Source organism: Herpailurus yagouaroundi, unplaced genomic scaffold (genome assembly GCF_014898765.1).
Source record: "Herpailurus yagouaroundi ecotype Mexico unplaced genomic scaffold, PumYag 196, whole genome shotgun sequence".
NCBI classification, from domain to species: domain Eukaryota; kingdom Metazoa; phylum Chordata; class Mammalia; order Carnivora; family Felidae; genus Herpailurus; species Herpailurus yagouaroundi.
The window spans coordinates 3,566,118-3,578,720 of record NW_024412427.1 but is presented as its reverse complement, the minus strand read 5'-3'; the positions used below and the strand labels follow the sequence as shown (position 1 = coordinate 3,578,720).

General features: G+C 47.6%; 1 long non-coding RNA gene across 5 annotated transcripts in view; it reads right to left on the bottom strand.

Annotated features, from left to right (window-relative positions):
• LOC121012175 (uncharacterized) overlaps nucleotides 1-12,603 on the bottom strand; it is a 135,403-nt gene that overhangs the window by 49,793 nt on the left and 73,007 nt on the right. Inside the window, exon 1 of one of the 5 annotated variants that reach the window (XR_005781988.1) lies at nucleotides 3,446-3,760. The exons of the other annotated variants lie outside the window; for them this stretch is intronic. This is a non-coding gene — a long non-coding RNA (uncharacterized LOC121012175). Of the gene's footprint in view, nucleotides 1-3,445; nucleotides 3,761-12,603 lie in introns of those variants that run through there. 5 annotated transcript variants of the gene reach the window in all.

Sequence of the window (12,603 nt, the reverse complement as noted above, 5' to 3'; positions counted from 1 at the left end):
AGGAAGGAAGGAAGGAAGGAAGGAAGGAAGGAAGGAAGGAAGGAAGGATGGAAGGAAGGAGGGGGGAAGGGAGTGAGGGAGGGGAGGAAGGAGGGAAGGAAGGAAGAAACTGAGAGGTGACAGCTTGCCCGTGGTCACCCACTAAAATGGCTTGGTCATTAAGAGATATTCCCAAGTTTTTTCTCTCAACTATGAGGAGCAAAAATAATTTCTCCTCCAGTAATCCTTGGCAACACTTAATAAAAACACTTCTCTAGCATAAATGCTAAAATTGCCTAAATATGGCTAACTCTTGGATAATGCTGGTTAATCCTGGCTAATGTTTGATTCTCTAAAGCGTCTTTTCCCATCAATAAACTTTTTTGTGGGAAACTCTCATTTGCCTTGTGTTTCTTATGGAAATGTGATTTGTACATACATCCTTTCTGCATAAATATTTAGCTCATCATTGTGCCGCACAAATTCCCTGCAAATTAGGTGGAAATCAGCCTCAGCTGACAGAAGCATCTATACTCATCCAGGGAAAAATCATTATTGTTTAGAACTTATTAAGCCCCGACAGTAAGTACTGGATGGGCCTAGGAACTTCAATAAATATTGAATGCAAATGTGAACCAAATGCTTGAGCTAAAGTTGTTCTTGTGATTTCTACCTACTAGGCACCAGCTAAGGTTGAGGGAAGAAAATGGGTTACAGCTTGGCTCTGCTAATTGCAAGCTATTTCAACCAAAGCAAATCACCAAGTACCTCCTCATCTATGAAATGGGTCTAACCAGCCCTATCTCATAGGGTTTTTTTATCATAAAGATTAAATGAGATTACATGCATCAAGTACCCTGCATGAGGCCTGGCACATAGCTGATGTTCAATAATTGCCCATTTCTAACAAACTAATAAGCCCCAAGTGGGTGACATGTGGAACTGGTATCTCACAAGTTGTTTACAGTTGTATCCCACCCCCGTGCTGCAAACATAATTGCAGCGATCACAACTATTGGAAGATTGCAGTCAACTCCACCAATATGATATAAAACTAAGCAGAGGACCAGTTTCTAGATAGCTTGGAATAAGAATCTACATATTTAGGGGCACCCTGGTGGCTCAGTCAGTTAAGCATTTGATTTAGGCTCAGGTCATGATCTCACAGTTCATGAGTTCTAGCCCCACATTGGGCTCTGTGCTGACAGCTCAGAGCCTGGAGCCTGCTTGGGATTCTGGGTCTCCCTCTCTCTCTGCCCCTCCCCTGCTCGTGCTCTGTCTCTCTCTGTCTTAAAAATAAATAAACATTGGGGCACCTGGGTGGCTCGGTCAGTTGAGCGTCTGACTTCAGCTCAGGTCATGATCTCGCGGTTTGTGAGTTCGAGCCCCGCATCAGGTTCTGTGCTGACAGCTTGGAGCCTGGAGCCTGCTTCAAATTCTGTGTCTCCTTCTCTCTCTCTGCCCCTCCCCCGCTCATAAGCTGTCTCTCTCTCTCTCTCTCTCTCTCTCTCTCTCTCTCTCTCTCTCTCTCTCTCTCAAAAATAAAAATAAACATTAAAAAAAAATTTTTTTTAATCTGAAAAAGTGACCTCCCCGTCTGCCCCCCACCCACACACAAACTTGCTCCTGAACTTGGAAACAGCCCCATCATCCACTCATCCTCCCAAGCTAGAAACACAGACATTATCCTTGCTTTTCCTCTTTCCCTCCCCTGCCCCCACCACTTCCAGCCATTCACCAAGTCCTGCCAATGTGACCTCCTAAATCTCCCCTGGACTCAATCGCTTCTCTCCATCCCCATAACCACTGAGCCAAGCAAGATAACCACCATCTCTGGCCCGGAATATTGCAGTAGACTCCCACCTGTTGTCCCATACTCACCTTGGCTCCCCACACTTCCTCTCTCCATACCACAACTGGAGGAATTGGCTCTTTTGAACAGTAAATAATAATTCTCACAATTAATAGTGAATGCTTACATTGTGCAAGGTATTGTTCTAATCTATGACTCTTCAGCCTAAAAGCTTGTACTTCCCATGGGACTTAGAATAAAGCCCCCAACTCCTTGCTTGAACCCTTCAAGGCCCTATATGTCCTGGCTCTCCCTCTTTTCTACTGCTCCTTCTCTCATCATTTCCCCTGATGGGTCAAATCCCAGAAGGTCTCTTCCTGACCAGTAATTTTTGAACAATTTTGGAGATCACCTTTCTGCTTTTATTTTTCCATGGAGAACTGGTAAAGATAAACACAGCCAGCAATTCATTATAGCAGTGAAAACAGATTTTATTCAGTACCCACTGACCATAGGGGAAGTGCTGAGCTTGATTCTGATTGTGCAGAGGTGACTGGGCATCATAAAGGGAGAATGGGGAAAGAGGGAGGGGGAATACTCATGAAAAATTACAAAAAGTGGGAAGGGGATGTTGGTCCACATGAAACCCACATGGATTTGCTAACTGGTGCCTACCAAAGTCAGGCCCCTACCCTCCCGCACAGGCTGGGAGTCAGGATCCCTATCTTGTTCCAGGTGTTGGCTGGAACAAACAGCAAATTCATTTGGCAGCCTTGATTTTTCTCAGGCAGGGACTTTAACAGGTCTGGGGTCATCCTAGGGAGGTTGCCTTCAGCCATTAGAAATTATGTTAATGTTTGTTCAAATCTTTACAGGCCAACGTTGAAGCTTAGTCAAGAAGAAGATTCAGAAGAGGTTGGCTGGAGCTTGGTCAAAGAGAGAATCTTTGTCAGTGACACTGAATGTCCATCTGTGCCAACTCCCCATCCCCATTCCAACTGTCCACACACACCCCAACTCCCACCCATCATCTTCCCAGGCCCTAGTTTAAAGCCTTCTTCATCAGGCCCCTCACTGGAGCACCTGCAGTGATGAGTATGAGACTAAAGGCAGTTCTGTTTATCCCTTTTAACAATCCATGTTTTGTTTTGTTTTGTCTGGTTTTGTTTTGTTTTGTTTTGTTTTAATTTGGGAGACAGGGAGAGAGAATCCCAAGCAGGCTCCATGCTTAGCACAAGCCCAACACAGGACTCGATCCCACCACCATGGGACCACGACCTGAGCCAAAATCAAGAGTCGGATGCTCAACCAAGTAAGCCACACAGGCACCCCTCCCTCGGTTCTGTTCCCCCCCCCCCCCCCCACCTCCTGATGGCCTGGTGCACAACCCAACACACAGTAGGTGCTCAATGAATGTTTGTTGAGTTAATTAACAAAGCCCTCCAGTCTTCATCACAAATGTGTGGAATGCTCCTTCAAACCACCACCCCCAGGACCTGAGGTTGACTGGAAAATGACTCCCATGGAACAAATCACCCTCAGGCACTCAATAAAACTATTCAGTGCTCACTGCTGCTGAAGGTTCAAGCCCTGGTTGCACTGCTTTGACCCTGAAAGTAATTACGTACACCAACATCCATCTGCTGGTGGGGTGGCCTGGAAGGGGGTCCTCACCTCCACGCAGCTCTGTCTTCTAAATAAACTCAAAAGGTCATACGTTGTCACTTCCCCAGGATCATTGTCGGTTGTTAGAAATCAAACAAGGGGTAAGGAACATGTCCAACCATCTCCCCAGGCTCTAGCTGTGCGCCCTCCATCACCTCCAACTCAGACACGGAACACGGTGAGGCTTCTCCTCCCTGGGAACTCAGCAGGAGGGTCCTGATCAAACAGCCGCTCTGCCCTCAGCCCATCATTATGATGTCTACATTCCAGGCATTCCAAAAACCTGGAAGTCAGCCTTGCTGCTTGTCTCGCTTCACCCACACATCCATCATTCACTCTTTCCACAAGCACCTATTGCTTGTAATAGGTGGAGTCTATTAGTGTTGGATTTATACTAATGAACAAGACAGGCATGGCTTTTCCCTTCATGGAGCTCACAGTCTAGAGAAGAAAATGGAGATTAACCAAATGGACAGACAAATGTTCAAGTTAAATTTAAAATGAATGCATCTATTATCTGCTGGACTCTGTGCCAGGCCCTGTAGGGGAAGAAGGTAGCATGGGTGGGAGGTCATTAACCAAGATACCTCAATGTTCCCCTAAGCTCGACTATACCCTAGATAGTCCCTTCCTGACCATAGGCCCCTGACTTCCCTTTTCTTAGAGTGTTTACTTTAGAAATCTTGCAATTCGGGGCGCCTGGGTGGCGCAGTCGGTTAAGCGTCCGACTTCAGCCAGGTCACGATCTCGCGGTCCGTGAGTTCGAGCCCCGCGTCGGGCTCTGGGCTGATGGCTCAGAGCCTGGAGCCTGTTTCCGATTCTGTGTCTCCCTCTCTCTCTGCCCTTCCCCCGTTCATGCTCTGTCTCTCTCTGTCCCAAAAATAAATAAACGTTGAAAAAAAAATTTTTTTTAAGAAATCTTGCAATTGTAAGTTCTTTCTCTGCCCCTTTGAGATATAAATCTTCTCCCAGCCTCTTGCCAGTTTTACAACCCTGATATGTCTTATTCAAGGACCTGGGTGCCATCCTTGAGAAATGTAATCATTAAGAAAGATAATACCTTCTCTCCCAATCTCTGGGACAGTAGGAGCCTAACTTTAACAAATACCAATGAGCCAATACAAATAAACCAGTGCCCTCCGTTACTTTTCCATTAGCTTGAAAACCCTCTTGCCTTTTGTTTCAGTAGACTTGAGAGGTCAGTCTCTCTCCCCTACTGCAGTAGTCTTACATAAAGTCTCCCTCACCTGTTTAACTCCATCCAGTGCAATGTTTCTTTGGCATCACACAGAAATGAGTAAAACATGGATCCTGACCCCCACCCCCAAAGAATTTAAAGTCTGATTAGGAAGACAAGTTAAAACTTTCAAAATTGTAGTAAAATCTATGGAGAAAAAAAAAAAAAACAGAGGAAGCCATGAGAGGGTGTAACATGGGAAACAAACATAGATATGAAGGGGAATCAAGGAAGAACCCTCTGAGAAGTGATATCTCAGAAGGGACACATGGTCTAGGCAGAGGGACCAGTACACATAAGACCTTCAGATTAAACATTCAGCTTCAGATATATTGAGTTCCTGTCCCCATCAAGTCCTGCTGTATTTGCACATGTGTCTCTTCTTTCACATTCCAACGCATGGCTCCGACAGGGTGCTCCCCCAGCTCAGCAGCCATCCATGAATCTCCGGCACCCCCCTGAGGAAGTCTATTGCTCTTAACTTCCCCTGCCTTAGGTCAAGACTATGTTCAATCTGGCTCCTATTACCCCTCCAACCACATGGAGAGAAAGTGTCTCCGAGAAACACAAGCTTCTGGGGTGTGACAGAGGAGGGAGCTTCCTGCGCAGGCAGTCCCAAGACAAACCAGGAAGTAGGAATGCACAGCAGTGACGTGACTGAAGGTCAATTCATACAGCTCAAGTACTAATAGGACCGAAAATTCTTTACTAGTGGACTGAAAATAGAGTTATTCTGCCTTATTGTGTGACGCAGGGCCTTAAGCAACTAAGAAATGCAAGATCAGTCACTGCTGAATGTATTTCTGAAGCAAAAGATGTGCCTTGCGAATGGCTGTGCCCTGGGGCTTCACTAGCCCTACAGCCCCCTACTGACCCCCAACTCGTAGATGCAGAAGGAGCATCAAGGTTACCTTTACAGTGGGAGAGAACTAGGGTCTTGATTACATTACTACATTTGGACACCCATGAATTCCTGACTTGTGCCTCTCCACAGGATTCCTCAGGGAGGCCTCGCCAGAGAAGAGTCACCAAACAGGACACGCTACGGTCTGCTGCGAGGAGCTAGGCCCCATGCCCCATCCACACAGCACAGAACTCCAAGGACCTAAGGCTGGAGCCCAGAGTTCAGGCTCATGACTGCTGGAGTTCCAGGAGCAGTGGGCTGGCCAAGAGGACACGCTGGCCTGGGAGCACCCCCTCAGGAAGGAAGGGGTGACTTATGTATACAATCCCTGTGATCTCCTGCATAGGTGCATGATCTGATCACTTCACGGACTGACACCTATCAGATGGTCAACTCCTCCTCCTCCCTGGGGGCAGCGAGAGCCCATCTCCATCACCTCTGATCCTTCTTTTCCAACTCTCCCATCCTCCTGGCCCTGAGCACAGGACTGTCTCAGTCAGACCTTCTTCCTGGGTCGTGCTCTCCAACCCAGGGCAAAACCTGGGTTTTGTCTCTCCATTCCCCAAACAGCTTCTTTTCTTCACGTCTAGGACTTGTGCCTGCTTATGTCTCTGAGCTCTGGGCAAAGGCCCAAGAACTCAGCTCCTTCCCTGTCCAGAAGCTTCCTAAAGCCAGGCCAGCAAGTATCTTGGCAGAGACTCTTGCTACTGTGATGAGCTCTATCTGCATCCCATCAAGGGCGATGAGTTACTGTGGAGATAGGAGCAGGGCTTTTTTCTTTAATCCAATTAAGCCACATGCTGACTGTGATACTTTCTCCACTATCTAAGGCAGCAGGTACCTTTGCAATTACTTCCCCTCTGCTGAGGCTGCATGCCAGCCACCAACGGGGAGTCTCTGAGAGATAGAGATGAGGTTGTGCAATCACAAGGGCAAAGTGATGGGGGAGGGGACAGACCAGGGAGGGGGAGGACTGACCAGGGAGCACCTAAGATGAAGATCCACCAAGAGTGTGCAGCACAAGGCAAACCACGCCTGGGAGCCAGCTGAGACGTGACTTCCAGCTGCGTGCAAGGGCCTTAGAAACAAGGGGCTTTGTCTTAATTTGGGTTTCCCCAGAGCAGACCTGGAGACAAGGATTTATGTGCAGGCAGGCAGTTTGGGAAGTGATTGAGGAAGTAAAGTGGAAGAGTCAGGGAGTGACACAGGGGAGCGAAGACAGCCAATAAAGTCTGCATTCCTGAGTGGGTTGGTCACTGGACAGGCCGGGTTTAATGCCACTTGGAACTCTTTAGGAGACCATGTAGAACACACCCTAGAAGTATCCCCAAGGGGTGAGAAAGCCAGGTGTTCATTCACTGAAGTGACTGAATGGTGACCCTCAAAAAGATATGTCCACATTGTAACCCCTGCAATCTGTTAGTGTGAACTTAACTGGAAAAAGGGTCTTTGTCAATATAATTAAACATCTTGAGATGAGATCATCCTGGATTACCCACGGGGCGCCTAAATCGAAAGACAAGTGTCTTTATAAGAGATGCACAGGGAGGAAAAGAAAAGATGATGTGATGTCAGAGGCAGAGGTTGAAAGGATGCAGCCATGAGCCAAGGAACACTAAGAGCCACCAGAAGCTGGAAGAGTTAAGGAAGGATTCCCCCCAGAGCCTTCAGAGGAAGCAGGGCCCTGTGATACCTTGATTTCAGACTTCTGGCCTCCAGAACTGTGAGGGAAGAAATGTCTATGTTTTAAGGCACCCAATTAGTGATAATTTGTTACAGCTACCAGGACACTGATATATCCACCAACTCCCATCCCTTCTTGGTTATGGGTTACTCTTGGGGTCAACTCCCCAGCATTTCCAGCCTGTACTACCAGCTGAGTGCCCTTCTGTAGCCAGAGAAAGACCTCGGGCAGAGAGACACTGGTGTTTGCAGTAGGAAGCCATCCTGTATGCAGAAATCTCCCACTGAAATGGCAGGTGACTTCTGGGGCACAGTGGGGTCAGGGGGAGAGGGAGGGCACCGGCAGCCCCTGCACAGGGTGGCTGGATTTGGATCAGGGCCACCTTCTGGCCCACCTAACTATGTTCTCCAAGGGGACCCCCACCAGGAAACATGCTCCTCCTTAGGATTAGACCCTCGGGTGAGAAGAGAAACTCACAATAGGATGTGTCAGATGTGTGCCCACACACACGTCCCCTCACACACATCCTTCCAATGCCCTTGTGACATACAGAGGGCAGAATAATGGCGCCCAAAGCTGTCTGGTCCTAATCCCCAGAATCCCCGTGAATATGTGACCTTACATGGCAAGAGGGACTTTGCAGATGTGACTAAGTTGAGGGTCATGAGATGGAAGACTGTCCTGGATTGTCCAGATGGGCCCGCTGTTCTTACAAGAGTTCTTACAAGTGAAAGAGGGAGGCAGGTGGATCAGGGGTCAGAATCAGAAAGACAAAGATGCTATCCTGGTGGCTTTGAAGGTAGAGGAAGGGGCTGGAGCCAAGGAGCCTCTAGCAGCTGGAAAAGGCCAGAGGAAAAGATCTCCTCTACAACCTCCTGACACCTTGGTTTTAGGCCAGTGAGACCCATTTCAGACTTCTGGCCTCCAGAACGCAAGATGATGCATTTACATTGCTTTAAGCCACTGAGTTTATGGTAATTTGCACAGCGTAGGACACGAATACACTTTATAGACTTAAAGAAACCTTGAGATGAGCCCACAGGCTGTGAGGAACGGGATGCAGCTATTATCAGAGGCTCCCCTGGACTCTGCAGGATGCCGTTTCTGAGGTGTTGCTCACCGCTGTGTCTCAGAGCCTAGCAGGACCCTTGGCGCGTGGCGGGAATTTGTCTCCTTTGCCTCATTTGATGGAATTATATTACATTTCTTTGCACACTTCATCACACCTAAGAGTGTTTCACACAAAGTAGTTGTTTAAAAATACTTGTCAAACAGTTAAATGTTTGGTCAATCGATAGGTTTTCAATTGAGTGAAACAAAACTGCTGCTCCTCGTGGTTTACTCTCTTGCTTTCTCCACTTCCTTCCCCAGCCCTGAAACAAGCCACCCACCTGAGCTCATTGCCTGGAGGACGCAGAACATCCTTCCAGTGAGCAGAAACAAAGACCCCTGCCTGGTTTGGGGCTCCACAAGTCTGGCCCTTGGGGACTGAAACAAAATGTTTGAGAGGAGCCTGGCCCAAATGTCCTTCTCCTCCCCACCAGCCATGAAGATAACTTCCCCTGGGACTAAGAGGGGGAGGACTGGACAGATCCAGCAGGAAAAGGGTCCTGCACCCCAGGGAGGCAGCAGGAGCCCAGGAAAGGAGGACTGGGGATAAGACCAGGCAGGGGGCATCAGGAGGCTAGAGGACTGGACGCCCCTGTGTATGATGTGGTATTTAAGACAGAACAGGGCAGACTTTAAGCAACATACTAAATGCTGTTGTGATTGTCATCAGAGCTGGGGGCCAGAGCAAACCCCTGTGCGTTGGGAGGGGCATGGGGGCGGTGGTTCCCTGAAGGGCAGAGGTGTCTCTAGCATGATCCCAGGGCAAGAAATGAGGGGGTCTTGAACTGGACCACCAAAGACAGCCCTCGCCTGCTAAGGCCAAGGAGGAAATCTGGCTGGCATTCCAAGCCATATGGACACCTAGAAGTGCCAGCTGCTGGGGCTGAGCTGACCCTGCCCTGCGGGGGGCCAGCCAGAAACTCTTCACTATCTCTAAGGTGCCACTTGGGTCTGTGGGCTGCAGGAGCACCTGCTTCTCATGGTAACCTCAGCCCCATGTCCTCAGCCAAGGTGGGAGGGGGAGGGGGGCCCAGGAGGGAAGAAGGGGGATTAGCAGACATCAGCCACAAAGACATCCATGCCCCCAGAGCAGGTTTCTCACGGGGGTCCCTGGGAGCAGCGTGGCCACAGTGACAGGGGGGCCTGCCATACCCCTCCCCACACATGCAAGATGGCAGCAGAAGAGAAGAGTAGCCTTCTGAAATAACTGAGGGGACACTTTAGAGGGGCTTTATTACCAGCAAGAGGCCCAAAAGGGGCTGAAGCCAGAATGATTTAATTTTCTGCAGGAGGGGCGATCTCATTTCACAGCACTAGAGAGAGGCTTTCGAGTTACATTTGTAATAAAGCATTTTATGGGGAAGAAACAAAATGAGAGTGAATTTCAATGTAAGAATAAGCAATGTTTTAGAGTTTTCTATCATTAGCAGAATTGGATCAACTCAAAACACAAACCAGGAATAATAAGCCCTCCCTCCCCGGGGACAACCTATGTATTAAATGAGGTATTGTGCACAAGGGACCCACCAGAGCCTACTATACAGTCAATAGAACCACGTAGGAGAGATCATTTTTTAACCTACCCTCTCTACTCTACAGCAAAATCATTTCTGGTAATAACTACTAATAATCTTTACTTTCCTGATTCATCCCTTAGTTTTTTTTTTTTAATGTTTTATTTATTTTGAGAGAGATAGAGACAGCACAAGCAGGGGAGGGGCAGAGAGAGGGAGAGAGAGAATCCCAAGTAGGCTCTGTCAGTGCAGAGCCCGATGCAGGGCTCAAACTCAAGAACCGTGAGATCATGACCTGAGCTGAAACCAAGAGTTGGACGCATAACCGACTGAGCCACCCAGATGCCCCTGGGCCTTAGTTTTAAAATGACTAATAATTATCAACTTATACATAAAGGAAAATTTTTTATCTTACATATGTTATTCAGAGTCAATAAAATACTTACTGTAGGAATTAAAATTTTTACTTGCCAAGCAAAAACTTTCCCACGCCCTGTTTCGCCATTCTAAATCTTAAACACAAATAAAAGCTCCCAGTGGTCGTGCAGAATGATGGGATCAAAGTTGTTCAAGAGCTCCTTCATCATTTAGTTACTGGGCTATCACTGCTGATATTGAATTGGCTGTGGAAATACAGAAATATGCATACTGCAGGCATCAAAGACCCGAACAGGGCCCAAAGCAAACTTGGATGATTCTGGATCTTTAAGGAACTTACCTTCAAGATGGACACATGTAGCTGAGCCCATGTATGTAGAGGCCTGACATGGACTTGTTTGAATTAGCTTCCATGAAAAACACAATGTTTGTGAAAGTGTAAATGACTGAAATATGCTAATTTGAAACTTATTATGAGAACTCAGCAGTGACCACAGCCAATGAGATAGTTGATCAACCGAATATCTCAGGGTAAAAGAGTGTTTCACCAATGATATGGCATAGAATCCATTACAGTTTTTGTTTGTTTTTTAAGTAGGCTTCATGCCCAGCATGGGGTCCAGCACGGGGCCCATCACGGGGCTTGAACTCACGACCCTGAGATCAAGACCTGAGCTGAGATCAAGAGTTGGTCACTTAACTGACTGAGCCACCCAGGCACTCCACCATTACAATTTTTATATTCACTACAGATAATGCTCCCCGTTACTGCCTGTGCCTAGGGCAGTGCCCTTCCCCATATGCTCTGACTGGAGCCCTTTCCCTTCTTTGGGGGATTTCCTACTTCAAAAAGTGAAAACAGGGGGCGCCTGAGTGGCTCAGTCTGTTAAGCTCCTGACTTCAGCTCGGGTCATGATCTCACGGTCTGTGAGTTTGGGCCCTGCATCAGGCTCTGTGCTGACAGCTCAGAGCCTGGAGCCTGCTTTGGATTCTGTGTCTCCCTCTCTCTCTGCCCCTCCCATGCTCATGCTCTGTCTCTCTCTCTCGCTCTCTCTCTCTCTCTCTCTCTCTCTTGCTCTCAAAAATAAACATTAAAAAAAATTTTTAAGTGAAAATAGTTCACACTTATTGAGTGTCTGCCATTGTTCTAAGAGCTTGACATGTATTAACTCACTAACTAGAAACTGTCATTACTCCCATTTTACAGATAAAAACATTGATGCACTCAGAAGCTTAGGTATTGTATGCGGAAGTATTTTGTACTTGTCGTGAGGGTAGTACAAATATTCCTAGGGTTGGCAGTCATAATAGTGAAGATTTCATGCATTTGGTCATGACAATGGACCGGAAATATCAGGGAGAAAAAGCAAGGTAGATGTTTATGAGGCTGTTAACAACCTGTACAAAATTCTGCAGCCAAATTCAATAGCGCCAACATTCTGTTACCAAAATGGAGACTGTGAAGACAGCAAACGGTGTGACCATGTTTCCCGACGCCGAGCAGTCAGCTTCCAGAGAAGCAATTCAGCTCACAATTAGGGCAATTGTAAAGTTACATAGAAATGGCCTCAGTGTTCACCAGGCCCCTGGAAACCCAGCAGCCCCCAGCCCCCACCCCAGAGAAAGTTTTACAGGGATGGTTGGCTCTGTAGCTTAGCCAGAGGACAGAACTGTGAGCAGCAAGCTCCCACAAAGCTTTTCACAGAGATGCCAAACACAACCCATGGGCTAAGTACAAGGTGATCTGGAAAATCCATGAACCCTTCAATAGAGGCAGATAAGTAGAATAAAGCTATTTTTTACAAAAGCACATTTCATGAACACATAGGGTGCAGCCTGGATATTTCCACCTTGCCCCTTGTTGTCTTTCATTTGTTTAATACCTGGCCCCTAAAGCCACTCTTTTCTGCTCAGTAGTGAGTACTGTGTAGAAGACAGGTCTTTAGCAGGACTGGGGTGCAGGGAAAGGACCAGCACTAGAGGTCCCAGGCTACCCACAGCTGACCCCAGGAGAAGCTAAACAATCCTAAGAGGGACTCATCCCAGAAGGTCACACAGACCACCTTTCCATCCAGCGCTAGTGTGGTCATGAACCTCTGTTTGCATGCTTCCAAGGACAGGGCGCTCACTGCTGCTCAAGCAGCCTGTGGACATCTCAGATGGTGAGAAGAGGCAGACTATTGCCCGAGCACCCCAGCTGCTCCCTGTCTCGACATGCAATCTATATCTGTGGCTGAGAAGGTCTTTCCAAGCTGTCCTCTCTGAAGCACCATGCCACCCCCCACAACCTCCTGCCCAGTCAAAATAAATCCTTCCTCTTCCACGTTATCCACCCTTGTT